Below are 26,596 nucleotides of genomic sequence, written 5' to 3' on the forward strand. Positions count from 1 at the left end.
TATGCAGGTATTCCACTCTCAAGTAAGTTTTGCATAACTCTCCACTTAAGTGTGGATTGCACACTGACCTCCTTCTAAGGTACACAATATCAAGCTATAACATGACTTATTACTGTTGATGTTGAAGTCGTCAACCATAGTAAGTCATGTTAATAGTACGCACCTTTGATATGATGTGATAGAAATGTCACCTTATTTCTGTGGTCTTCTTCCCCAAATCCCATAACCACAGTCTAATCGTTAAAAAAAATCAGACATATACCAGTTGAGGGACATTAAGCAAAACACCTGACCATTCCTTCTTAAAAATATCAAGATAGGTCGTCAAAAACAAAGAAAATTTGAGAAACTATCATAGTCAAAAGGACTCTAAGAAAACATAATGAGTACATGTAATGTGGTAATCTGGATAGGATTCCCAAACAGAGAGAGAATATTAGTTCAATACCAAGGATATCTGAATAAAGTAAGGATTTTTGTTAATAATAATCTATTAATGTAAGTTCATTAATTATAACAAATATGTCATATTAATGTTAAATGCTAACAACAGGGAAAATTGGGTACTCTGTACCATCTTAATAATTTTTCTCTAAATCTAAAACTACTCTTAAAATAAAAATAATAGTTTAAAGCAATGTTATATAACTTGTCATAGATAGAGAACTTAGCATGTAGCAGAGCCAGGATTTGAACCAAAGCACTCTGACCCTAAGTACCTTTTTACTGCCAACTGACACTAACTGTGAAGAGAGTAATATATGAGAAGAATATGAAGATAAATAAATTTGCCACTGGGGTAACAAAACAAAATAAGCTTCTTTATCATACCAAAAGAGTTCTAGGTATTTTCAATGAGGTAATTAACTGTGACTACTCAAAAAAAAAAAAAAAAAAGAATATCGTTCAACTACGGAAGCATTTCCCTGTGGAACTTATGATTGTGAGGCACATCCTGGGACACATGTTGAATAAAGTATATACTGTAAGAACAATGTCATGCCACTCTCACAAATTTGGGGAGTGAATAAAACATTGTTCTGAACTAAACTCTACTCTTTGTCGATAAAATGCTTGGTTTTTTATATTTATTTGTTTGTGTTCGCCATTTTAAGCAGAGGATAAAGACATAGTAAGACTATTTTGTTTACTTCATCAGTATCCATTTTAAAGCAATACAAAGGAAAGGAAAAACAAAAAATGAAAAAGTATCCATTTCCATAGTTGGTATATTTCTCTATCTATTAAGTGAACCAATTTTAGAATAATTTGTATTTTTCTGTAATTCATCTTGGTGTGCATTCTATTTTCCTTGGTACCACTTTGTTCTTTTTCTTCTGATTGCTGTTGCAATGATGCTTGTGAATTAAGGAAGAGGAAAAACTACTTTTGTAATTAAAATATATGTTTTGCATTTCCATATTTTAAAAGCAGAGTGATTAAGCTAGCTTACTAGCTTATGAAACATTTGATTGAGCATTCATTCTTACTACCCTTCAGGACTTTTCTTCTTTTCTGCTTCCTACTGCTTAGCACTGGGCAAGATGGAAAACTCTCCATATAGATTTCTCCTCTTCTGAAAATTTGAGATGAAATGGCTTATAAAAATGTAAAAATACTACAAATAAATTTCAGGGTACAAGATTAATATGGAAGATGGAACTAAGGTCTTCCTTGAACGATTACATATCTCGAGACCTAAAATTTCCTTGCTTCATGTAATTAAAAAATCTCTGTGCTTATTCCTATGAATGTTATGTAGAATGTAATCAAATATAGACTTTTTGACAGATATTCTATCTCATGAAATACAAGAAATATGAACCTCATTCAGCATGCCATATTAAAGTGGAAAACTGAAATCATTACTGCTGTCCTCTCTAAATCCAAAATGCATGCAATTACAATTGCTCAAGTTATTTTTTCAATGTGAAAGTAAAAGAGAAATCATATTACTAAATACTACAGATATAGTTTTCAGACATTTTGTGATTCAACTATATTCATATTTTTTATCTATTTATTCAACTAAACTACTCATTGTAAGTTCCAAACATTTAAGGCTATGTTACTTAGCTCAATTTGCTAAAGCATTAAAAATTATATTAAAGTGATTGATAGGTACCATATTAATTTAAAAGGTTATGTACTCTTACAGTTAAATACAATATAATAAGACTCATTATGATATTTCATATACACAAAATGTGTTATTGGTCACCAGGTTAATTAGTACAGAAATCAATGGTTTACAATTAAAATGCATTGACATTAAATAAAAATTCTGTATTCCTCAGCTCTCAACAGACATGGGACTAATTCCACTATGCTTCATATTTCATGTTACCCAAGTGTGTATTCCTTTTATTCAACCTTTATCCTATCAGAATCCCCATAGTTTAGTAAATGCTCCTCTTCCTCACCCCACATGCTATTTTCTAATATATGGAACTCCAAACTTCTGCTCTAAAAATTCTGCTGGGGTCAGTATATTTTGTCTTCCCCACTGGCTCTTTTTCTACTCTATTGACATGATGAAATTTACCTTTAACATGGAATATAGGTTTTAAAAGTACATGTGTTCTGAAGTCAAAATACACAAGTTCAAATTCTGACTTTGGGCAAGTGACCTAATTACTCCATTTTAGAGTTTGATTTCCCTATCTATAAAATCAAAAGTATCAAGTAATTACCTGATAGGGATAAAAGTGTTTATATATGGAAACAGATACAAATGGAAAATAGTTTAGAGACTATTATAACCTAACTAAAATACTGTATATAAATAAAATACATAGCATTTGCCAATTACTTCATATGTTTTTAATAGTAGGTAGCTATCAATATTTTATTTGCGCCTTGCTCTATGTCATATAGAGAAGTTGCTAATTTTTTGAAGACTTGACAATCGGTTTATTTCTTTCTGTGACACTCCAATTTCTACTGTTATACTGGGTGATATGAATAACATTATAGGTTACTCATCTAACACTTCTGAGATCTGGACTTCATTATTTCCAAACAACTTCTAGTCTTTCTTGTTAATTAATCTCAGTCACACTATGAACTCTCTCATTCCCACATACTTTCCTTTTCTGGAATCACAATTTCATACCTCCCACTTTTAACTATACTTCTCCATTACTACATCCCTTGTTCTCCAGCTTCATTGGGATCTCCTAGTCTTGATTCCTTCCCTTTGTCTTTATCCACAAACAGCTTTTTCTCTTTTCTTACATCTGCGTATAGCTTATTTGGCTTAGCAGGTTGATTTCTTCTTTACAGCTAACTTCCACCTCCTGTTTCCCACTACACCTCTGCTTCACTGGACTACTAAATCCTTTAAAGTTGGTCTTTATTCCTGGCACAGAGTTTTCCCCATACTTATTGGGGTCAGCGTCCAATCCACATAAACTCCTAACCCCACTCACCTAAGTTTACTCCCCAAATCCTCTGATGGCAGTTTGAATACTCTGTATTTGAGTAAGCCGTCTGTGTGTTCATACTGTACAATTTAACTCTTTTAGAAGTCATCAAATCAATGCTTAACTAAATTATCATTACACTTATTTATCCAATGACTTGTTTTTTGCAATCACTTGTTTTTTGCTCCAATCATACCCTTGAATTTCAAGACCTTATCTGATTTCTCATTTAAATAGTAATATGCTTTACAAATATTATTGTTATTGTAGATAACAATAACAATGTTAGTGCAGATATGAATACTCTTTTTGACTCCCTTTCTTCCCATATGCCCCCATCTCTAAACTATTTTCCATTTGTATCTGTTTCCATATATAAAACACAACTTCTTTTCTTGGAAATTCTGAGTTTCAAAGCTAGTAACATAAACTGGGGTGTGCTAGGTCACCGTATCCAAGTCATCTGTTTTGGATTGGCTAATATTATTTCTTGCAGATGACGGGAAATATAATTCAAACTGGATTAAACAACAGTACAAAAACATGTTTATTGCCTCATGTAACTGAAATGTCCAACTGTAAGTTTTCAGGTGCAGCTTGATCTACAGCCTCCAGTGCTGTCAACAGGACTTATTTTCCTCTGCATGTTGTGCCTCTACATATATGACGTTGGCTTTCTTCTTAGTCTCTAGTTTTCCAGATTTAAGTTTAACAAAGACGTGTTTGTGCCTTTCTTTCAGTTGCCACAGAAAGCATCACATTGTATCTCAAAGTTTTATTTGGACACTCATCACATAGCCATCATGGAGTGCAAGAGAATGTTCTATTTCATTTGGTCAGATTTGGGTCTCCTTCCTACTTGCTCTAATCCTGATATTAGGAGCAGAATCCCACAAGAAGCATCTGGACAAATATTTTCTCCAGAGGAAGATGTATAGAACCATATTGGCTACCAGATAAAGAATATGTGGCACACACACACACACACCCACGCACACACACACACATTGTGTGTGCGTACTCTCATTGGCAATTACAGAAGTAGAAGGGCATCAATGAATTATATATGATCATATCTATATCCCCTACCTTTATTGTTTTGGTAATGTAAACAAGAAAGTGTGTTATACAAAGAAAACTAACGAGCTATTTCTCTGATGGGCATTTAGTCAACCTTATTAGATATGTTCTTTATTTCCAAAGATTTGAAGATTAAAACCAAACCATGGAATTTTTGGATATATGTTCTTATCTTGAAAATCCACAAAAGTATGTTCAAAGCTCAATGGATATGTTTTAGGTTATCTTTTGATCAAAATATATTTCATATTAATACTCTTTTAACTAGCAAAGAATTAATATCATGTTCCATAAAATATCAAATATGATGAACCATGTGAGCTAAAAACTATCTGAGATAATGTAGTTATCCAGTCTACAAGATAAAGATAAGGCATGAGAGAAAGTGGGGGAGAGAACACTGTAAGCATTGAAGGTAATGGGATAAGAATTCAACCGCCAAAGGTTAAATTCTTACACTAATTGAAATACTAAGGTAACTGGTAGAAGAAGAAATAGCCCACAGTTGGCAGAGAATTCCTAGGAGTACAGATAGAGATAATTTGAGTTGCTCCTTGTTCTTCCACTTTCTATTTGACTTTGGTAAGTTATTTATTTTCTTCAGGAATCTGTTTTCTCTCCTATGAAACAGGCATAGTAAGAGTTACCTCTCGAATAGTGATAACAAATATATATAACACAATAATATTAAATCAGTTATTACTCTGCTTTGAAGATGAAGCACTAATTTATAAGAAAGTGGAGAAAAACTGATGACTATAAAAGGAAAAAACAGCTAAAAGGCACCTAGGACCAAAAATAAGTACATGATAAAACTATAAAATTTAAGTTTTAAAATTCCATAAGTGAAATCTTGACTGATTTTCATGAATGACATTCTCTATATTTTACTTGATTCTGCCAAGAATTGTTTTTTCTAAGTAGAAGTTTCAAATGTACCTGCCAATAGGGCCTACTCTTAGAGTCTAAGACCATCAATAACCTTCAAAACTGCAAGGAAGAATACCCAAATTACTCACTTAACTATTTATCTAATGACTTTCAGTGTTCAAGTTTTCAAATACCTTTTGAGTTGGCTATACTTGAAAAGTCAAAATGTTAAATGAAAGCACCAATAAACTGATCTGGTTACTCCTGGTATCATAGAAGAGAGTATGACTTGATTTATCTATATTTACTAATTTATTTTATGAATTATTAATATTTTACCTCATCTATCTTGAGATAATTTTGATTAGGTTCACATTATTAATTATAACTCAGTTTACATATCAACAAATATTTATTGAGGGTACATTTTTCAAAGCTGTTTAAAAAATCTGTTAGAATGAAAATTGATAATATAAAATGAAAGAGAGTACATTAAAACTGATATGACAGAAATATAAAGACTATCAGAGATTGTTATGAACAACTGTACACTAACAAACTGGAAAGCCTAAAAAAAAGGATACATTTCTGAACACTGCCAAGATTTAATTGTAAAGACATAGAAAACCTGAATGGAACAATAATGAATAATGAGATTGGAACAGTAATGAAAAATCTTCCAACAAAGGAAATTCCAGGACCTGATAGCTTCACCACTAAATTCTACCAAACACTTAAAATATAAATCAATATAATCCTTCTCGAACTCTTCCAAAAAAATTGAAGAGTAGAGAATACCTCTAAACCTAGTTTATGAGGCCAGGAGTATCCTGATACACAAACCAGAAAAAGACTCTACAAGAAAGAAAAAATATATACAACACTGATAAACATAGATCCAAACATCCTCAGCAAAGTGCTAGCAAACCAATTAAACAGTATATTAAAAGGATCATTCATCAAATCAAGTGATATTTATCCATGGGATGCAATAATGGCTCAACATATCACAAATCAACAAAAGTGATATAACACAGAATGAAGGGCAAAAATGAAATTATCATCTCAATACATGCAACAAAGGCATTTGACAACCTTCAACATTGTTTTATGATTAAAAAAGCAAAAACTTTCAACAAATTAAGTATAGAAGGAGTGTACCTCAACACAATAATGGCTGTATATGACAAATCTGCAACTAACACCATACTTAACAGTAAAAAGTTGAAAGATTTTCCTCTAAGATCAAGATCAAGATAAGAATGCCCATTTTTACTACTTCTACTCAACGTAGTACTGGCACCCCTTAGAGAAATTAGGCAAGACAAAGAAATTAAAGTTATCCAAACTGGAAATAAAGAAGTTAAATTGTCTCTCTTTGCAGACATCATGATTTTATATCTAGAAAATCCTAAAGACTCCACAAAAACTCACAGAACCAACAAATAATTTCATTAGGTTTCAGGATACAAAATCAACATACAAAATCAGTAGCATTTCTATACACTAACAACCATCTATCCAAAAAGGAAATAAAAAAATACCATTTGAAATATCTTTAACAAACTTTAAGAACAAATGTAATCAAGGAAGTGAAAAAAACTGTACACTAAAAATCAAAACATTGATGAAAGAAATTGAAAAACAAGCACATATAAATGTAAAGATATATCCTGTTTGTGGTTTCGAATATGTAATATTGTTAAAGTTTCCATACCACCCAAAGCTATCTACAAATTCAATGCAATTCCTTTTTAAATTTCAATGATATTTTTTATAGAAATAGGAAAAAAATCCAAAACTTTTATAAAACCACAAAAGACGTGAATAGACAAAGCAATCCTGAGAAAACAAAAACAAAAAACAAAGCCAGAGGCATCACAATACCTGATTCCAAAATCTGCCACAAGTCTATAGTAATCAAAACAACATGGTACTGGCATAAAAATAGACACACAGAAAAATGCAACAGAACAGAGAGTCCAGAAATAAATTCACACTTTCACAGTCTATTGATTTTTGACAAAGATGCCAAGATTACACAATGGGGAAAGGACAGTCTCTTCAACAAATTATGTTGGGAGAACTGGATATATACATGCAGAAGAAGGAAATGAAACCCTCATATCACACTATATTCAAAACTCAACTCAAAATTGTTAAAGACTTACATGTAAGACCTGACACTGTAAAAACTATTCAAAGAAAACAAAGGAGGAGATCTCCATGGCATTGATGTGGACAATGATTTTTGAATATGGCCCCAAAAGCATGGGAAACAAAGGTAAAAATAGACAAATGGAATTACGTCAAACTATAAAACTTCTGCACAGCCAAGGATACAATCAACAGAGTGAAGAGACAACCTACGGAATGCAAGAAAGTTTTGCAAACCATACATTTGACAAGGAATTAATATCCAAAATATATAAGGAACTCAAACAACTCAATAGTAAGAAGCACGCAACCTGGTTAAAAATGAGCAAAGGACCTGAATAAACATTTCTCAAAACAAGAAATACAAGTGACCAACATATATATGAAGAAGTGTTCAACGTTGCTAATCATCAGGGAAATACAAATGAAAACCATAATGAGATATCACCTTGCATGTGATACAATGGCTGTTATAAAAAAAACGAAAGATAACAAGTGTTAGTGAGCATGTGGATTTAAAAGGAACTCTTACACACTGTTGGTGGGAATGTAAATTAGCACAGCCGTTATGTAAAACAGTATAGAGGTCCTTCAATAAATTAGAAATAGAATTATCATATGATCCGGGAATCCTACTATTGGATATATATTCAAAGGAAGTGAAATCGTTATATTGAAGAGATATCTGAGTTTCTATTTTTATTGCAGCATTAAATACAATACCCAAACTTTGTAATCAATCTCAGTGTCTATCCATGAATGAATAGACAAAGAAAATGTGGTATATATACAAAATAAAATACTGTTCAGCCTTTAAAAAGAAGGAAATCTGGTTATTTTTACAATGTGAGTAAACCTAAAGGGTATTATGTTAATATGAAATAAATCAGGTATAGAAAGACAATGCATCCCTCACTTATATGAGGAATTTTTAAAATTTGAACTCATAGAAGCAGAGAGTAGAATGGTGATTACCAGGCTTGGAGGTAGGAGGATTGGGAAAACGGTCATCCAAGTATACATAATTTCAGTTAAGAGGAATAAGTTCAAGAGATCTGTTATAGAACATGGTGACTATATTTGAAACATTATACTGTACACTTGAAAATTGCCACTAATTGAGTAGATTTAAGGTATTATTACCACAAAAAAAAAAAAAAAAAAAACACAGAAAAATGTCAGACAATGCCTATGTCAATTAGCTTGATTTAGGCATTCCACAATGGATACATATATCAAAATATCATATCATATGCTCCAAATATATATAACTTTTGTCAATTATTATAACTTAAAAGAATAATGGACCTCTCCTGTTATTTATACAGATGAATTACTAGGTCAGAAAAGTTTTGTTAATGAATATTTTGCTTATTAAAGCATTGCAAAAATCATTTGCCAAATCCTACTTTTTCATAATGATATCTAATTTTCTCTCTGGGAGTGGAGTCTGTTTGCTTCATGACCACAAATTCTGAGAAGGAATCCTGTTTTCTATTCCCAACTCTCTCAAACTAGGATGTGTTTTTATGAGTGTGGGTTTTAAAAGTTCACATGTGTTCAATTTGGCTTTTGATGTCACAATCCAATAAATTAGGCAATGGCTGATAAATACACAGAATAATGTAACATGACAACATCCTAGGTTTCATATACAGAAAAAATGCAAATATTTTCTGGAGTTCACAGAAGTAATATATCCTCACATTTACGTCAATAACATTCCTAGAAGTTCTTCCTCTTCATAAGTAAGGGAATGAGGCTCAAACACATCTGTGGTGTCTCTGCTTCCTTTTATTCAAATATTCTACCCTGCCCCGTGAGACAATATGTCTTTTTTCCATTTTTAATTATTCCCTATTGCTTTATGTTGAACATTTCTAAATGATTTAACTCTGAGTTTGAGCATAATTTTTATAAATGGTATCATTATAAACATGATTGGTTTCACAGGTTTGATATTTGACCCTTGCAAACTTAGTTTGATAACATAAGTGAATTAATATTTAGAAAAAAACACAACTAATGATTTTGTGAGAAATTTCAAAAAGCATGACTGCAATTCATCAAGAGATACTAAATACTGAGGTTGTTTTTTGAGTTTCCAGTAGTAAAATACCATCTTTTCTTATGTTCACATACAAACTTGAGCCTCTTTAATAACACTCTGAAAACTGATATTTTTTTATTAATGTCTGTTTTTCTGACTATGCAATGAACTTTTCAAGGGCTGGAATTATAATTACCTTTTCAGTATGGCATAGAATTATCTGACATATACCAGGTACTTATTAAATATTGTTTAATTAATAAATACAATTTGTAGATTTTGAAAACAAATATAACTTATGATTTTAACATTCCATTTCTCTATAATATTAATCCCTTAATGATAAAAGTCCTACCTAATGAAAAGATTGGGTTATTTCACACTTCTACTTAAAAGTAATAATTTATTCCTTTATCCTAACTTTCCAAATAATTCCCAGATAATTGTAAACCTTTCTTTTTCCCAGTCTTCATCCTCCACAATATATGTCCCCTCACTTTTGTATTCTGTATTTCCAATGTTATTACATAGCATAGAGTAGTATCCTTTGCCTTGTGTAACTAGCCTAAGCTTAATTAACCCTATGACAGTACAACTTATATCACCGCCAGCCTAAATCTTCAAACTTGGAGTATCAATAAAACACAATTTTGAGAAATGGTGACCATGTTATCATCAGAGACTTCCTAAGGAAGATATGAGCTTGAAGAACACCCCTTCATTCCAGTTATCTAAATTCTAAAGAAGACATTTACAGTAACATTTACTCAAACATAGATGGTCAGAAAACACCATATTACATCCAAATAGCCTGCACACATAAGGGGAAGCTAAAGTCATGGTTGTTAATGTTGAGTTTTCAAGCCAATGTATACATTACCTAAATAAGTATTTGGATTGTGATACATGTAAGTAATGGATAGAATTTTCCAATTTAATCAAACTTCATCATTTAATGATGCCATGGCTCTTGAATTGTAAATCCAATAACTAACTTACACAGTTTTCCCTTCTGTAAGTTGCTCATTTCTGTGACCTTTGCTGCTCTACTTTTCACCTGTTTACTTCACTTATCATTCCCTCTCATCTTTCCATCATGTATACATCTTATGCTTTCTCCTTGAAGAAAATTTTTCTATTTCATTATTCTATTACATTAACCTATATTGAGTCCTCCTTCATTGAAGTCCTACCACATTTATGTTTAGTACATTATAAAAGTAGCTACTTGACAAAATCACTCAAGAGTCACAACGTTAAAGGGTTACGAGAATGGGTTTTGCAGTTCTGCAGACTTTGCCATAAAAATCTGTATTGCCACTTTCTTGAAGCGTGGTTATAGATGAATTGCTTAACTTCTCTCCGTCTCAATTTCTTCAACAGAAAATTGGGGGTAATAACTGTGTGTACTTTGTGGCTTGTTGACAAGACCTAGGCATAGTTCCTGTCACATAATGGGAGCTTATTAACATTCACAACCGGAATATTACTCAGGGACCTTGGACGTCAACATGTCTATGTTACTATCAGCATGACCTTGAAAAAGTTACTTATTTTTGAGAATCAATATCGTTAATTCTAAATTGAAGATAAAATTATATATATTTTTGTTTTGCTCATAAAAGTTTTTTGAGAATTAATGCAGTTCTATAGTCAATCATTGAACCCCAACATTATCATCATTGCCCTGTGTATTATTTTTAATTATAATAATCTGTTAAATCTGCTTCATTAAAGTAGGGCATAAGATGGAAAAAGATGAAGTCTTTATATATAAATTTTCACATGCCATTCTCTCAAACACAGGTTTGAAAAATAAGTAAGAGGTGCTTAGTAAAGTATTAGTGATCCGGAAATTATAGACCAAAATCTAGGGACGTTACTACCTTCTTAGATAACAGGTATGTGAGATAAGACAGGAGCAGCATGGTAGGAACAGCATTATCTTGGGATGATTAGTTCATGTTGGGTAGTCTGTCCTCAGGCATGATTAATCTACTTCATAGCTTACGTATATTTTACATACATTCTCTTTTAAGTTTCAGATATTACATAAAATTCTTTTTTAAAAAAGTAGAAGTTGGCCAGGCGTGGAGGCTTACACCTGTAATCCTAGCACTTTGGGAGGCCGAGGCGTGTGGATTGCTTGAGTTCAGACATTCAAGACCAGCCTGGGCAACACAGTGAAACCTCGTCTCTACTAAAATACAAAAAAAAAAAAAAAGGCCAGGCGTGGCTATGTGCACCTGTAATCCTAGCTACTCGTGAGGCTGAGACAGGAGAATCGCTTGAACCTGGGAGGCGGAGGTTGCAGTGAGCTGAGATCATGCCACTGCACTCCAGCCTGGGTGACAGAGCACAACTGTATCAAAAAAAAAAAAGAAAGAAAGAAAAAAGAAAAGTTACTGATTAAATATTTTCTAACTAGTGTGTATATATAAAATATATGAGATATTTTACACTTGAGATTAAAAAAACACAAATCTTGAGCTCAAGAAATATTTTTTTCTGGAAATACTTTACAAACCCATGCTTACAGAAGATTTTAAAAATTGTGTGAGAACCAAGTAAGATAAAAATATGTGGCACCACCCTCTTCCTTTCAATTTACATCTGAAATTGAATTTTGTAATCATCCTCCACCATGTACTTATTCCTATTGCTTGGTTTTACACAGATTTTATTTCCTTGTTTATTCCCAAGGATATAATTATACTTTTTTAAAAATTTCAACACTCTAACACAGTAAAAAATTACCTGATAAGGAAGGTAACTTAATAAAAGTCAAGCGTTCTTTTGTGCGGCCACAACATATTAAAAATTGCTTTGAGTTTACATGTAAAACTTGGCATGCAGAGGTAAACAAAGAACAAAGAAGCATGCTGTTGGAAACAGTTGTGCATTGGCCTCTGAGGATAGAGTATGAGGTGTAAGCTTATAGAAATTCTTTCTAGCTGGAAGTTGTATGCATTGCCTCCTGCTGTTTTATCCCTATATTTGCTTATACACTGGACTCATTGTAAGGCTCTATTCATAGAAATTCAGTTGGGCTATAGGCTCAAACCATGACTCTTTCATATGTAGAATGTATTTTTTTTTTCTGTAACAAGCTACTTACGTCAAAATCTATAAAATAAACGAGTATTTTAGAAGTACAAAATGGCTCAGTGTAATAGGAATATAACTTTCTGAACTACATTAAACTGTGACAAGTTGTTCAAATTTACATGTTCCTCTTCATCTCAGTAACGTGCATCTGCAGAAAGTGTCTCTGAAAAACAGAAATACATCAAATAAACAGATGTAAGAAACTGTGAGTTTGGCCAGAATGAGGAGATATCATAAGAAATATGGGCCAGATGCCTAGCATTCTTCAGACACCTGAATTCTGTTTTATTTGCAGTGTGTAAAGTTTCCATGTCCAGTTGATTCCTTTATGATTTAAACTTAAGTCGAACATAAGAAATGTTTCAGTAGATTTGATGCCTTTCCTTTTGTGTCTATAAACTACACAAAAGGTCAGGAACTGTGTTAGCTTTCACTCAGTCATTTTGTTGAAACATATAACCCCATAGTTTCACTGGCTTAAAAACAAAGGTGTATGTTTGTTAACATTATGGATCAACTGTGGGTCACCTGAGTCTCTGCTCTACAAATCTTCATTCTGGAATCTAGACTGAAGAATCAGCCACTATCTGAGACATTTTACTCTCATGGTGGAGAGAAAAGAGTAATGGTAGAAATCTACATGGCCTCTTAAAATTTCTTCTTGACAATGGTATGCATGACTTATGCTTACAGGCCACTGGCCCTGGTCAATAGCATGGCCAATATTGATGTCCATTGAACAGAAAATGATATATTCCTACTTGGATGTACTTGCAAGGCATATGACAATATGTGAGGACTATATTCCTCTTAGAGAGAGGGCGGCAAATAATTGGGAACAATAAAACAATCTGCCACAAGGACTCAGTCTGATATTCACCGCCATGTGCCTCGTACCAAGGACAGTTTCCAACATTTAGTAGGTATTTCATTTTTTCTATGATTCTTCCAACCTTCACTTATTAAGTGTTTACTATGTATCAGATAATTATAATAAGATAAATTAGAAGATAATTATTCCCTTATTTGGAAAGGAAGACTAACATACAGGAAAACAAAGGAAAAGGAATAAATGAAAAATTGCAAGAGACTATAAGACTAGAAGAAACAATAGAAGAGAGTAGAGACTATGAATTGAAGAAGTTAAATAAAATCCCTCACAAATATTAAGTAGCATTTTTCTCGATAGAGAAGGGGAAAAGTGGAAAAGTGTATTTACAGAGCCATAGAAAAAATTAAATAATTAAATTATAAACTGGAGCAAGTTCATAATTCAGTTACCATTGATAATTAGATAGCTTTTGGCAATTTTCACCAATCACAGAATCTCAAGGTCAGTAATATACTGGTAAATGTTTAACAACTGGCTTTGCCAAGAATGGGAAGGCTCATCATCTGTAACATTTGTTCTTTTCCAAGGTGTAAATTCTGCTACCATCACTGATTTCAAGCTACCAAGGTGGGTCAACCAGCCTTAAAAATTCCTGAAAATTAAACAGCCTTGTCTGCCAAGCTAGTAAATGCCATGTTCAGCATGTCACTGCTAGACTTTCTTACAACTAAAACAAGTATCGTTATCACTTTGAGAATACCAGTTCCAGGGATATTAATTCCTCTAGATTGCCTGGAAAATAATTAGTTTTCATTTAATCCAGGAACATTTCTAAAAAGCTAAAATTACTTAGGTACTAAGTTAAATGTGCTTGATATTATTTTACTCATTGTTATGATACAGAACTCATAATATTTAGTTCTGTCCTCTGTTGTGCAGCAACTCACTAATCTCTCCTTGTGGGTGGATTCTTGGTTTGCCCCGTACCTAAAGGGGCTCACAGTTCCACAGGGACAATTTGATGTTGACCCCTAGTGGTCTCTAAAACTATGGAATTCAGTGTCTGGGGAAGCAGTTCATATGAAGAGAAAGAAAGAGACTTTGGGGTCAAATTGGAGTTTGCTAATGAAATCCTCACGTACCATCTCTGTGACCTTGGAACAATAATTATCTCTCTGAGTTTTCTGTAATTTTATTCAAATCAGTGATGTCTCTCTTTCCAATTCTGTTCCTAGGTGACCTCAGGTAAGTTAATTAATGCTTATGGATTTTATTTACATTTAAGTATTTAATGAAAACTTTGGTACAAATGATCCTTCAGGCCTCTTACTTCCTGCGATTCTGTGAAAATTTAATCCAAGTCCTGGGGTCATTTGTTGTTGTAGCGTGTGATAAAAGCAGCACTCATACAGAAGTTGTATATATATAGTACATATATAATATGTATTACCTATGCTCATATATAAGCTTATTTTATATGCAAAGTGATATTTCATGCTATATGTTTAACTTATTTTGCATATTGTCTCTCTCCTATCATTAGAATATGAGTATTATGATTTTAGGAGTTGTTGTTTTTTTGGTCACCATGTTTCATTTTAGGTTAGAAGACTTCCACATTTTCTGCTATCTTTCCTAATACGACTGGTATATTCTATCCACATAGAAGCTCTTCAAAGTTGAGGTCTCCAGTGAAGTCCCCATGTACCATCTCTGTGACTTTGGAACTCACCTCTCTGAGTTTTCTGTAAAATAGGCCAATAACATTGTTGCTTCCCCTATTAGGTAGCATAATTATCGCTGGCATTTAGCTGTTTTCATTGTTTAACTTTAATCAAATCAGTAATGTTACTCTCTCCAATGTGATAGCCACTAGTCATGGGTGGCTACTTAAATTTCCATTAGTACAACTAAATCAAATAAAAACTATTCAATTTGCCAAGTTGCAGTACTGCATTTTCAGTACTTAATAGCCACATCTGAGAGCACAGATTTCCATCATTGTTGTGTTAGTTATATTTGATAGTGCTCCACAATTATCCATAAAATACCGTAATTCATGTAAGGCTAGCACATCAAGTCAGAAGTCTGATCTAATGTGGGGAATGGAACTTTTGACCAAAATCACAATCTCTCATCAGTTATTTCTTCTAAATTCAGTATCCATGGACTCAGGTGACATTGTGAGAAAAATCCCATCTTGCCTTCTATACTGTCCCTAGCCTCAGACATTCATAACAATAAAATAGCTATTATCATTTAGAAGAACATGTGGCATAATGGCTTTAAGTGCTTCTTGCAATCATTCATCACTTGCAGATGACAAAACTATGAGTCACACAAGTCACAATGCTTTTTAGTGAAATATCCAGGAATGTGAACCAGACCAATTAAATATGCAATCCTTTGCTTTTATCCTAGATGTCACACTGCCTCACATTCCTAGGATTCGCATGCTTTCTAGGAGTAACTTCCTATGAAAATTTTGTAATAATGTATTCATTTTTTTTGTAAAAGGTTTACAGTTTGTAAAGGGAGACCAGAAAAAAAAAAAATCCTAATCTATACTTGTAATGGATCATAAACTTAATATATAAAAGGTTAATGAGTATCAATTTCTAATGAAATGTAAATAGTTTTTCTTTTGAATAAAATTAAGTTTCTTATTTTTGTTTTATAATCTTAAATCTAGTATCTAATATGTTTATATATTCTATAATACAATAGATCTTAAGGTTATAGCTATATCAAGCTTAGTAATGTATATTTGTGCTATAAGTTCCTTCTTTGGTAATAAAAATATATGAAAGATTCTTTTCCTTGAAAAGCAATTTTCTAAAAAATTTCCACTTTCCTAACAAGCTAAAGTCACTCTTTGAAGAAATTGCATGTAAACTGTCCCATTAATTTCAAAATATATATTTACTAGATTCATAGGCACAACTTGAAAAAAGAGATCCATCTCAGTTGGTGGTATTTATTTTCTTCTGCAATAGAACAATGTAAGTATAATAGAAAACCAGAAACAAAAATATTTGTTACATAAAGAATAACGGTAAGTTCAAACAAAGGTATTTGTTTACTTCTCATGGAAGATGAATGACATTATTTTGTTGTGTACATTCTTGCCTACTTGAAGTATGATTCTGTAAAATGATGAGTGTTTTTGACTCATGTTTTTGCTCATGTACAGATATAAACCATTAATTATAGAGTCCACTTGGGTAAGGAGCAGCATTGCAGTAGTTTAGAACATACATTACGTATCTAGGCTGCTTAGGTTTGGCTACTAGCTCTGTCAATCTTTGTGACCTTAGGCAAGTAATGTAACCTCTCTGTGCACCATTTCCTCTATTGTAGCATGGAAATAATAATTCTACCTTGGCTGAGTAATGAAATTAATTGATAAGAAAAAGGTTTATAATTGTGTCTGGAGTAGTAGGCCCTCTATGTTAGCAATTAACCCCATACAGATGCTTATGAGAAAAAGGTAAAATATATCCATATGAATATATAAGACAAACAATTTTTAATAGAGAACACTAAAGATCATACACTATTTTCGACAGCCTCAGTGTCACAAAGCTCAGGATAAAGCCTTGTTTAATTTTCTATTTTGGTTTCATTTATGTTTATACAGTAAATAGTAAATAAGCTACACAACCTAAATGTGCTCTAGAAATAAATTATTCATCTTTACAACTAAACAGCAGAAAACAAGTGGATATTTTCTAATATTTTATTAAAAGTAAGCCAAATACATTTATATTAGTCAGCTAAAAGGATAAATTTACTTCAATTCCTTCTGCATATATCTGATGAGATATTGAAGTTTACAACTAGACTTTCTGACACTAGGATCTCATAGTTATTAGGAAATTATAATCATATTTGGGAGAAACCTGATACAATAAACAATTGTAGCTAAAAGTCAGTTGCTTTGTAACTGTTAAATATTTTATTGACAGTTTAGGTATGAAATCTTTTAATAATATTTCTTATAAAAATTTTTATTTTAATTTTAAATAACTGCTTGCATCAGTCAAGGTTTGGGCAGTGAAATAGAAATTATGCTACATACTTCAGAAGAGGATTTAATATAGTGATTAGTTTCATGTGTGGAGGGCTGATAAAGCTAAAAGGAACATTGAGGTAATGTAAAGACAGAAACCATAGGAAGCAGCTACTAGCTGTAGAAAGTAGAATGATCAGCATCTAGAAGCTTATGGGAGGGGCCAGGAAGAGCTTGCCCTCAAACCTCTGAGGAAGGGTTGCTGCACTGCTTGATGCTAGTAAGTTAAGAGCTCCAAGGAAGGGCCCTAGAGGGTTGGGGCTAAAATTGATGAGATAGATAGTGTTGTCCAGCATGTGTGGATACACATGAGAGAACACAATGAAGTTCATTTTAAAAGTCTCAAAACCTGGAACCAGCTATTGTTACACAGGTGAAAGATCATTGCTTGGGCTATATTGACAATAGCACCAATAAATAGGAGGGAGCATATCTCTTCTCTCTTCCTGTTCCAATATCCTTTCTTCTCTAGTTCCCCGCTAGTGACAGATGGAATTGGGTGACAAAGGAAAAATGCAATCTTCAGAGTCCCAGCCTCAGTGTCACAAAGCTCAGAATAGAAGGGTAAACAAAGGTTTTATGACTGAAATACACTTAAAAATGAGATTATTGTAAATGTAGACATTGTCAATGCTCTCAATGTATCACATTGCTCTCCCTCTCTCTGCCCTAGAATAGAGTAAACAACTTCTCACTTTTTACCCAGAACTTGCCTGGTTTTAGCACTGAAAGCCCTAAATCCAGAGAATCCCTTTGTCCTGGGCAAATTAGGATGGTTGGCCACCTTATCTTAGAAATTTCTAAATAAGGAGAGGGAAATTGTCATATTGGGAGGAAAACAGAAAACAAGTTTTGCTGTAAATAGTTCTATACACTTTCCTAGCTTTAATTTGTTATTTTAAGAAGAGAAGTGATAATTTGGGATTCTCTATACATCCACTTAATGGTAGGTTCACTCCCCCTTGTTTTTTCCACTATCCTTGTTTGTAGAGGACCACAAAGAAAACTGTGTAGGAGAATGTGCAAGGAGAAAAGTTTTAACTCTGCCTTCACTTGAGTGAATCTGCAAATTATCACTACCTGACTGATACTTGGAGTTGATTTCCTCACATAGCAAAAAGCCAGACAATGATAGTCCACTGTATGGTAAAAGCCATAACTTTCGGAACTGAATGTCCCAATCTCTAAATTGGATTACTGTTGGAATTATTAGTTTGGGCAAAATTATACTAGTTATCATATTATCCATGGATGGCTTGTCCCTTTCACTGTGCTAAAAGTTAGTTTTCCAAGATTTATAAGTTCAGCAGGAACATGTTAACATAACATATTGGTATTTTCTGTGGGAACTGGCAAGATGAAATGTTCTTGCCTGCCTAGTTCATGGTGAATACTTCAGGGTGTCATCCTGTATCTGAACTATCATTTGACCTCTCTACCAGGCATCTTATGCCATTTGAAGAAAATTACAAATGAAAAAAAAAGTTGCTTTTTTTCATAGTTAAAATTGTTTTTCACTTTTGACTTTATTTGCCTTCGTAATATTTTTAATGACATCTGAGCCTCTTAAAGGTCTGGATTTCTTACTATATCGTCAACCTTAGTTCCTACTTCTCTTCTTCTCCATTCTCTGTCATCTGGTAGTACTAGTTCAAATATTGTATTAATTAAGGTGAAAGATAATTTAGGATAGCTATAACAAAAAGACACAAGTAAGTGCATTTCTCTCATGAAACAGTTCAGTTAGTTTTGGATAAACAGGCAGCTGTGCTTTGTGAGGTCATTCAGGGAGTGATACCTTCCATCATTTGCTCTGCTGTTGGACGTCGTACGCCATCATCGGCCATTGGACTCTGGCGTGGTCCACACTGAGCTGCGAATCATCTGCATTTTAGTCTGTACAAAGAGAAAAATGAGATGAAATCCCAGACAGTACTTTCTCTTAGAGGCAGTGAGGAAGCTGCACAAATCACTCTTCAAAACATGGGAGGTCAAGATCTGTAACAGGCAGCTGGGAGGCGATTGCACTTATGTACTTCAATGTCTACTGAAATCAGAGACCATGAAATTCTTAAGATGAGTATAGAGTTTTATTCATTTATGTAGTTTCTAAATTTTGCCCATGGTAGATGATCACTTCCTGTTACTGAATTGATTTGAATAGACTATATACTTGTGACAGATAATTAAGTACAGAGATTATAACAACCTCAATTCTACAGATGAGGCCATGAGGCTCTAACAAAATCAAATGACTTTCTTTAAATCTAGCTCATGATGAAACTAGGATTAGAGCAACCTTTTTAATTTCTGGTAAATTTTATTAAAATTAGTCAATCAATGCTATGGGTCTGCTCTGGCATGAAAATCATTAATTGAAAAACTAAACATTGTCTATTTGAATGACATTATGTTTATTGCATATGGTGAGTTTTTTTAAATGTCAACATTTAAAGACATTCTTCTGCATCATTTTGCAGCTTGAAAATATGCAGAAACTTATTCTTTCCTAATTTAGCATAATCTTACAACTTCCATTTGGCCTTTTTTTAGTGAATATTGCCAGCCAGAAATAGCACACTGACACTTGAGAGTCTTGCAATTGAGGCTGTTGCTATAATATACTATGAAAAATGCTACAAAAATAAAGACTTCCTGGCTTATAATTCATAAAATGAATATATTAGAAAAACCTAAATACAACATTTGTTTGGAAGGCTATAGAAATGATGCTGAAATTTAACAGAAAAAAAAAAACTATGGAAATTCAGTGGTGATTGATGATAATAGGTATAAATAGGTTCTAGAATCAGCCACCCTACCTCTACTACTTAACAGTGCCATAAATTTTGTAAAGTCGCTCTTCCTTTCTAAGCCTCATCTGCCACATTTCTAAAATAAGAATAACTCTGTAAGATCAACTTTATAAAATAATTGATTTAACACTTTTCCTAGAATGGATTAAAGAAATAATAAATGATGACTATTATTATTATTATAGATCTAAGAGCCCTATGAGACATGACTGTAACTTGTAACTATAACAAGATATTGAAGAAGCATTGTTTAAATTAGCTAATAATTTTGAAATTATGAATAAAAATAATTCCTTTTCTAAATTTCAAGCATTAGCATTTCTAATAGGTTTCTTTTTTTTTTTTTTGCCAACATACAAATAAAAATGACATAGTTTTTGAATTAGTCTACATTATGCTTAAGATAGCTAAGCAAAGCATAAAAATCCAGCACACTCCAAAGGGAAAACAAGGAATTGTCAGAAGGGGTAATCACATAGCAATGTAGAAATAGGCAAATGCTTTAAAAGTGCCGAAAACCAAATACATGTGAGATGGCTATTTTTAAAAAGAAGAAATGTGAAAACATTTTTATAGCCAAAATTTTAAGAATAAGATAAATGAAAAAGAGAAGAGATTGAAAAACAGAGAGAAAATAGTTTTCACTGGTATATATCTGAAAATAAAGCATTTTTATTATCTACTATTTTCACTACCAAACTAATGTCAACCCTTGAGCAGTAGGTTCCTTACCAAAATAACAGCCTGAAAGAAATTTTGACTTAGAGAGAGGACAGGTTTCTTCAGATAGCTTTGAACTTTGAACTATCTATTTGGTTGTTGTTGAATAAAATAATGTTATTTCTGCAATCAGTTGAGCTAAATTAAAATTATGTATCTATCTGAACCACCATAGAATTACAGGGGTCCACACTGATAAACTCTCTCACATGTAGTTTAGGGTTTAAAGGAGAGATCTCCAATGGGTTAATTATGAATATTTCATGGAAATATTTTACAAATGTAGTTTGTAATTACCAGATTTGAGATGACACTCAGAAAGCTGAATTCAAAGTTAAAGAGAAATGTGGACATGAAGTCCCCATAATTATTGGTTCTTAAAACTCGAATTGCATTTTTTGCCATTTCAATCCGTCATGTGAATATCTCTGTGATTATATTTTCATCTTTTTAATATATGAATGAAATAACATGAATTTAATTAATTTTCACGTTAGTTGCATTTGTGACTTTTGAATAAAATCTAAAAAGATAGACATATCAGAACCAGGTTTTCTCTAACTGTAAGTATTTTAATCAAAACATATTTGAACCTATTATCATTTACTTCTGTCTAGAATAGGAAAATAATCTAGTAAAAAAAAAAAAGGAAATATGAATCAAGAATAAATTGTTCTGTGTTTCAGTCAAACTTCATTTCATTCCAAAAGAGGGATTGTATTCATTTGCAATCTTTCATAGGCTTATATACATTTTTATTAATTTTTTTCTTATGTCACTAATTCATTTCACCCTTTACTGATAAGTTATTGCTTAGTTGTTGAAGAACAAATCTGGAAACATATTATGCAAAGGAAACAAATACTATGATTCAACCACATAGAATACAAAATCTGAAAGACTGATTATATGAGCATTCTTCGGTTAATTAATTTGTTTGCACTTTGACCCTTAAAAATTTAAAGTAGGTGTTGAAAATATTAAATAGTATTAAGTCAATTCCTAAGGCCACAGTAATCATGCATAACAAATAGCTACAAAACCCCAGATAACTATTACAATGTGTATATTGCTCGTCCATCTGCAGTCATCAGCTACGCAGTACTGCTGTTCTCAACTGGGTCAACTCACATTTTTGCATGTTAGATGGCTGTTAAAATACACTGGGGTGACTGGGCTGAGTCAGCTCAGCTCCTTGTCCTTCATCCTGCACCAGACTAGCCTGGCCACGCTTTCACGACTGCAAGGGCAAAGGCACAAGAGAAACACACATTGTCTTTGAGGCATAGAGCAAGGATAGCACACAATCATATCAACATCTTATTGGCTAAACAAGTTAAAGGGCTAGGTTAATTTCACAGTTCAGGAAAACTTCTGACTTTTTAGTTACAAGGATCACAGAGTCACATGTCAAAGGGTATGGAACCAGAGGAAAGGAAAGGATTGCCACCATTTTTAGACTCTATAATTATTTTCATGTTTTTAAATCAATTTCTTTTATTTTTACATTAAGCCAACCAAATTATCTACATGAAGAAATTATTATATAAACAGTTAACTAATGTGTATATCTGCTCTGTATTTCTGAAGTATGAGGCAATTATACTTGTTTTTTCCCAAACAAAAAATTTCCACTTAGATCACTTTGATCGTATTTTACCACTTCTGAAACAAATTGAACATTAACAAATTAAATTTTAATAAGCTATTGAATCTTTCGTGATTCTTATATCACAAAATGCAGAAAAGCTTTCCAGTAACATAAGAATCTTTCTACTTAGCCACTTTTCCAAGGGAAATAGTCACAGACATAATTAAGTAAGAATACGTATATGCCTCAACGAGAATTCATAAAAATTATAAAAGCAGGAATGTGAAGTGCAAGTAAGCATTAAAATCTACTTCTCTTCAATGCAGTTCTTCAGAATATAACTATGAATTCTTTAAAGATGTCTAGGAAATAAAATTATCCTTAATGTCGAGTCTAGAAAGTATAATCTCCCACATAGACCAGAAAATTAAGTTATAGTATTAATATTTTAATTGATTCTTATTAGTTCCTATTTACTCTCTCAAATTAGCTTAATAAAGATCTACATTTTTAGAATCATACCTATATTAATTCAAACATTTTGCATGAGGCCGTTTCTACATATTTCTTGAATACCATTAACACCGTTGATTTCTTCTAATGCATTACACAATAAATGACATAATGTTTCCAAAAGTAATTGTTGGCCTAACATGGAGGTAATTTAGACTTTGCAAAGCAAGAATAATTCAGATAAAATTTTGAACTAAAAATGATATTTTCTATTTGGAAGTTATATTACTGCTTTAATACAGAATTTAAAAAAAAAAATAGTTGGATAGATTTGCTGATACTAGCAAATTTAAGAGTACATATGCTCCAAAGGGGAGCATATTTGTCTTGTTCACCACTGGATTGCCAGAGCCTGGAATAAAGCCTGATAGAGAGTATGAGCTTAATAAATAAGGTTTTAATAAAATATCCATTCACTGAATGAATGATGTTGTTATGTAATTGAGTAACATTGTTCCCTGATGACATGGGAATAATCGACAGAGAATTTTCCACAATGCACATAATTAAAAAATAATAGACATACTGTAAGAAAGTCATCAGATCCTTCATAAATTTCTTAAAGGTGACATGAATAATCCCAAGATATAGATCAGAACTAAAAAGAATCCGTTTAATTTTCAAGTTTTATACATTTTGCAGATTTCTTTTTAGATTTCTGGCTGTTTGAACACTTCATTGTCAAATCAAAATGTTTCCTTCAAATTACTTTGGCAGGTAAAACAGAACATATTCTTAGATTAAAAATCTAAGACCGTGTTTAACTTCAAGCACTTTATACACTCAGGAATTTATAAAATTTGAGGGCAAATATATGATTTGCGTTAAACCAGGAACTGCATGCCTGTTAAATTTTCCAAAGAATATCAATATACAACATAAGTTAGAAAAGTAATATATTTTCCAATATTTCAAAGTTTGCTATTCACAAGCTATCCTAAAGTCAAGAGAAAGTCATTATTTTGTTATTATGTTACTATAAATTCCATAGTGTGATTCAATATGTAGAGAAATGAAAACCCTGAATTTCCAATCATTTAAAAATGGTGTATTCTCTTAAAAAATAAAAAAAATTAAATGTAAATTCACAATAATATGTCTTTTCTATCCACCATATAATAGTTGTTCTAAGAAACACTAAATTAGAAGTTATATAATTACCTAAATTATACAATTTTGCTGTTTTCTTGGACATATTTAACTTACAAAATCATGTAGAGTATCTGATGGGAGGAAGTAGAGGAAGGATTAGGGAAGGGACTAATCAACAGACTCAATTACTGTAAATTTTCTACTTCTTAGATTGAGTAGATAGTTCATAATAATCTAACTTCATAACAGTATTGTGCTTTATAATTTATATATATTTTCCATATATATTATGCAAGTATCAAAAACTATTACTAAATGAAGTTCATTTTCAGAGACAGAAAATATAGTTAAAATTATTTATAAATGCCAATTATGCCAAAGTGCTATCAACTCTATGGATAACTTGCTAAAAGCACGAGGAGCAATATTTTTCATATTTCCTTCCTAATGAGAAACAAAATCTTATTTTTTGTACATGAAATGTCTAAATATTATCTAATGAAGGCTTGAATATTACTTGGGTGAAGTCAATAAATTATATTCTACAATCCACAGAAGTGAAAAACAATAAAGATATGTGATGAATTTATTCATTGAAATAAAATGTCCACTTATGTTTTTCGTGATTAAAAATTAAGGGAATTTAAAATTTTGAAAAATGCACTTATTTGAGAAAAAAAATTTATTATATTACAATCCTTGTTTCTAAATATGAGGTTAAATGTACATGTTTATACATTTTTAAATGTGTACGTACAGCATCATCAAAAGCAAAACCAAATGTAGTTAATAGTATTAGTATTTAGTGTGTTAGATAAACTCAGGAATTCACACAGTTATCAATAACTTACAACTGTAAACTTCAATATATCACTTAATTCAGTTGTCAAAATGTAATAAGGTGATGTATACACAAAGTGTAGAATTAGCACTGAGACAAAAATAATATTGAATGGATAAAAATATAACTGGGTGAAACAATGATAGAAAAAGAATGCATTTCAGACATCTAGAAAATTTATCTTTGTAGGCAAAAATGGTATGAAATTAACATCCAATATGTTTTATAAATGAAATTAATTTAGAAAAATTGTGATAGCAGTATATTACAATTATATTGTAATTTCAATGTTATTCTGGAAAAAACATTGCAACAAAAAATGAAGCATGAATCCTGAAAAATTGCTTCGTAATGTCCTTCATGTCTTCCTTCTTTCTTCTTATGTCAGAGAAATGGCGTTTCTCCATTCTTAACCACTCCTTAACTTACCTTAGACAGATCTTTACTGGTTGTAAGTAAGAGGAAATCAACTCACATTATTTTAAGCAAAAAACAAAAAGGCATTTACTAACACCTGTAATGAGTAAGTCAAGGAAAGCCATATGATCTTTGATATGTATGGGTCCAGGAATTATACAATGTCAGAAGGGGCATCAAATCTCTCTGTCCCTTGATTCTACTTTGTACTGTTTGTGGAAATACCATCAGGCCAACTCCAATTACAGAGTAAGAATGGTGACTACTGGCAGATAGGTAGATTCAGGCTCACATTCCCTCAGGTTGGTTAATCTGACAAAAAAGGGGTAGGCATTTTATGCAGCAATGTAGAAAAGTCCCCAGGGGTAATGTTCACGGCCTTTAGTTTTATGTATATTTCTGAAACAATCGCTGTGCTAGAAACTTACTGGCCCAAGCCTGAGTTATGGTTTAAAATGGAAAAATATGTTTCTTAAAAGAAAAATCAAATGCAATAACCAAAATAAAGATAAGCATATTCTGGGCTCAAAAGCAACAAATAAAAATGCCTTTAAATCTGTAGCACCTAATAATAAAACATACACTTTTCCACCACATGTATAAATTTTGAAATGTCCCAGCATTCACCTCCTTCTTTGTATTTCTATCTAGTCTTTCTCTTTTTTCACACCAAAAATATTATTTTTCCAAAATACAGATATGTACATATCACTGATCATCTCAAAAATTACTTTTATTATTACATACAGAAACCCAAAATCCCCCAAAATATTTATCCAGGTCTTACTTTAACTGTATTAATACAGAGTCACCATAATGGATAAACTGGACCAGATCTCAGTCCTCAGGAATGTTTAAGTCTAGAGAAAGACACAATGTAGCATGTAATTGCACGGAAAGTGTGGTAGTCTCCATGAAAGGAGAACAGAGAGTGCTATGTCAGCTCAAGGCCAAGAGACAGAATTCAGCACAGGCCAGAAAGCCACTGGGAATATCAAAAGTAGCTTCTTAA

General features: G+C 32.3%; 1 long non-coding RNA gene across 2 annotated transcripts in view; it reads right to left on the reverse strand.

The window, feature by feature from the left end:
- Positions 1–6,330: 6,330 nt before the first annotated feature.
- LOC107126749 (uncharacterized) overlaps positions 6,331–26,596 on the reverse strand; it is a 96,674-nt gene continuing 76,408 nt past the window's right edge. The window contains exons 2-4 of one of the 2 annotated variants that reach the window (XR_010579519.1): positions 22,262–22,370; positions 19,393–19,490; positions 6,331–12,853 (exon numbers count right to left, since the gene is read on the reverse strand). This is a non-coding gene — a long non-coding RNA (uncharacterized lncRNA). The remainder of the gene's footprint in view (positions 12,854–19,392; positions 19,491–22,261; positions 22,371–26,596) is intronic. The other variant, XR_001483525.3, reaches the window with a different exon arrangement.

This window comes from Macaca fascicularis, chromosome 11, assembly GCF_037993035.2.
Source record: "Macaca fascicularis isolate 582-1 chromosome 11, T2T-MFA8v1.1".
Lineage (NCBI taxonomy): Eukaryota > Metazoa > Chordata > Mammalia > Primates > Cercopithecidae > Macaca > Macaca fascicularis.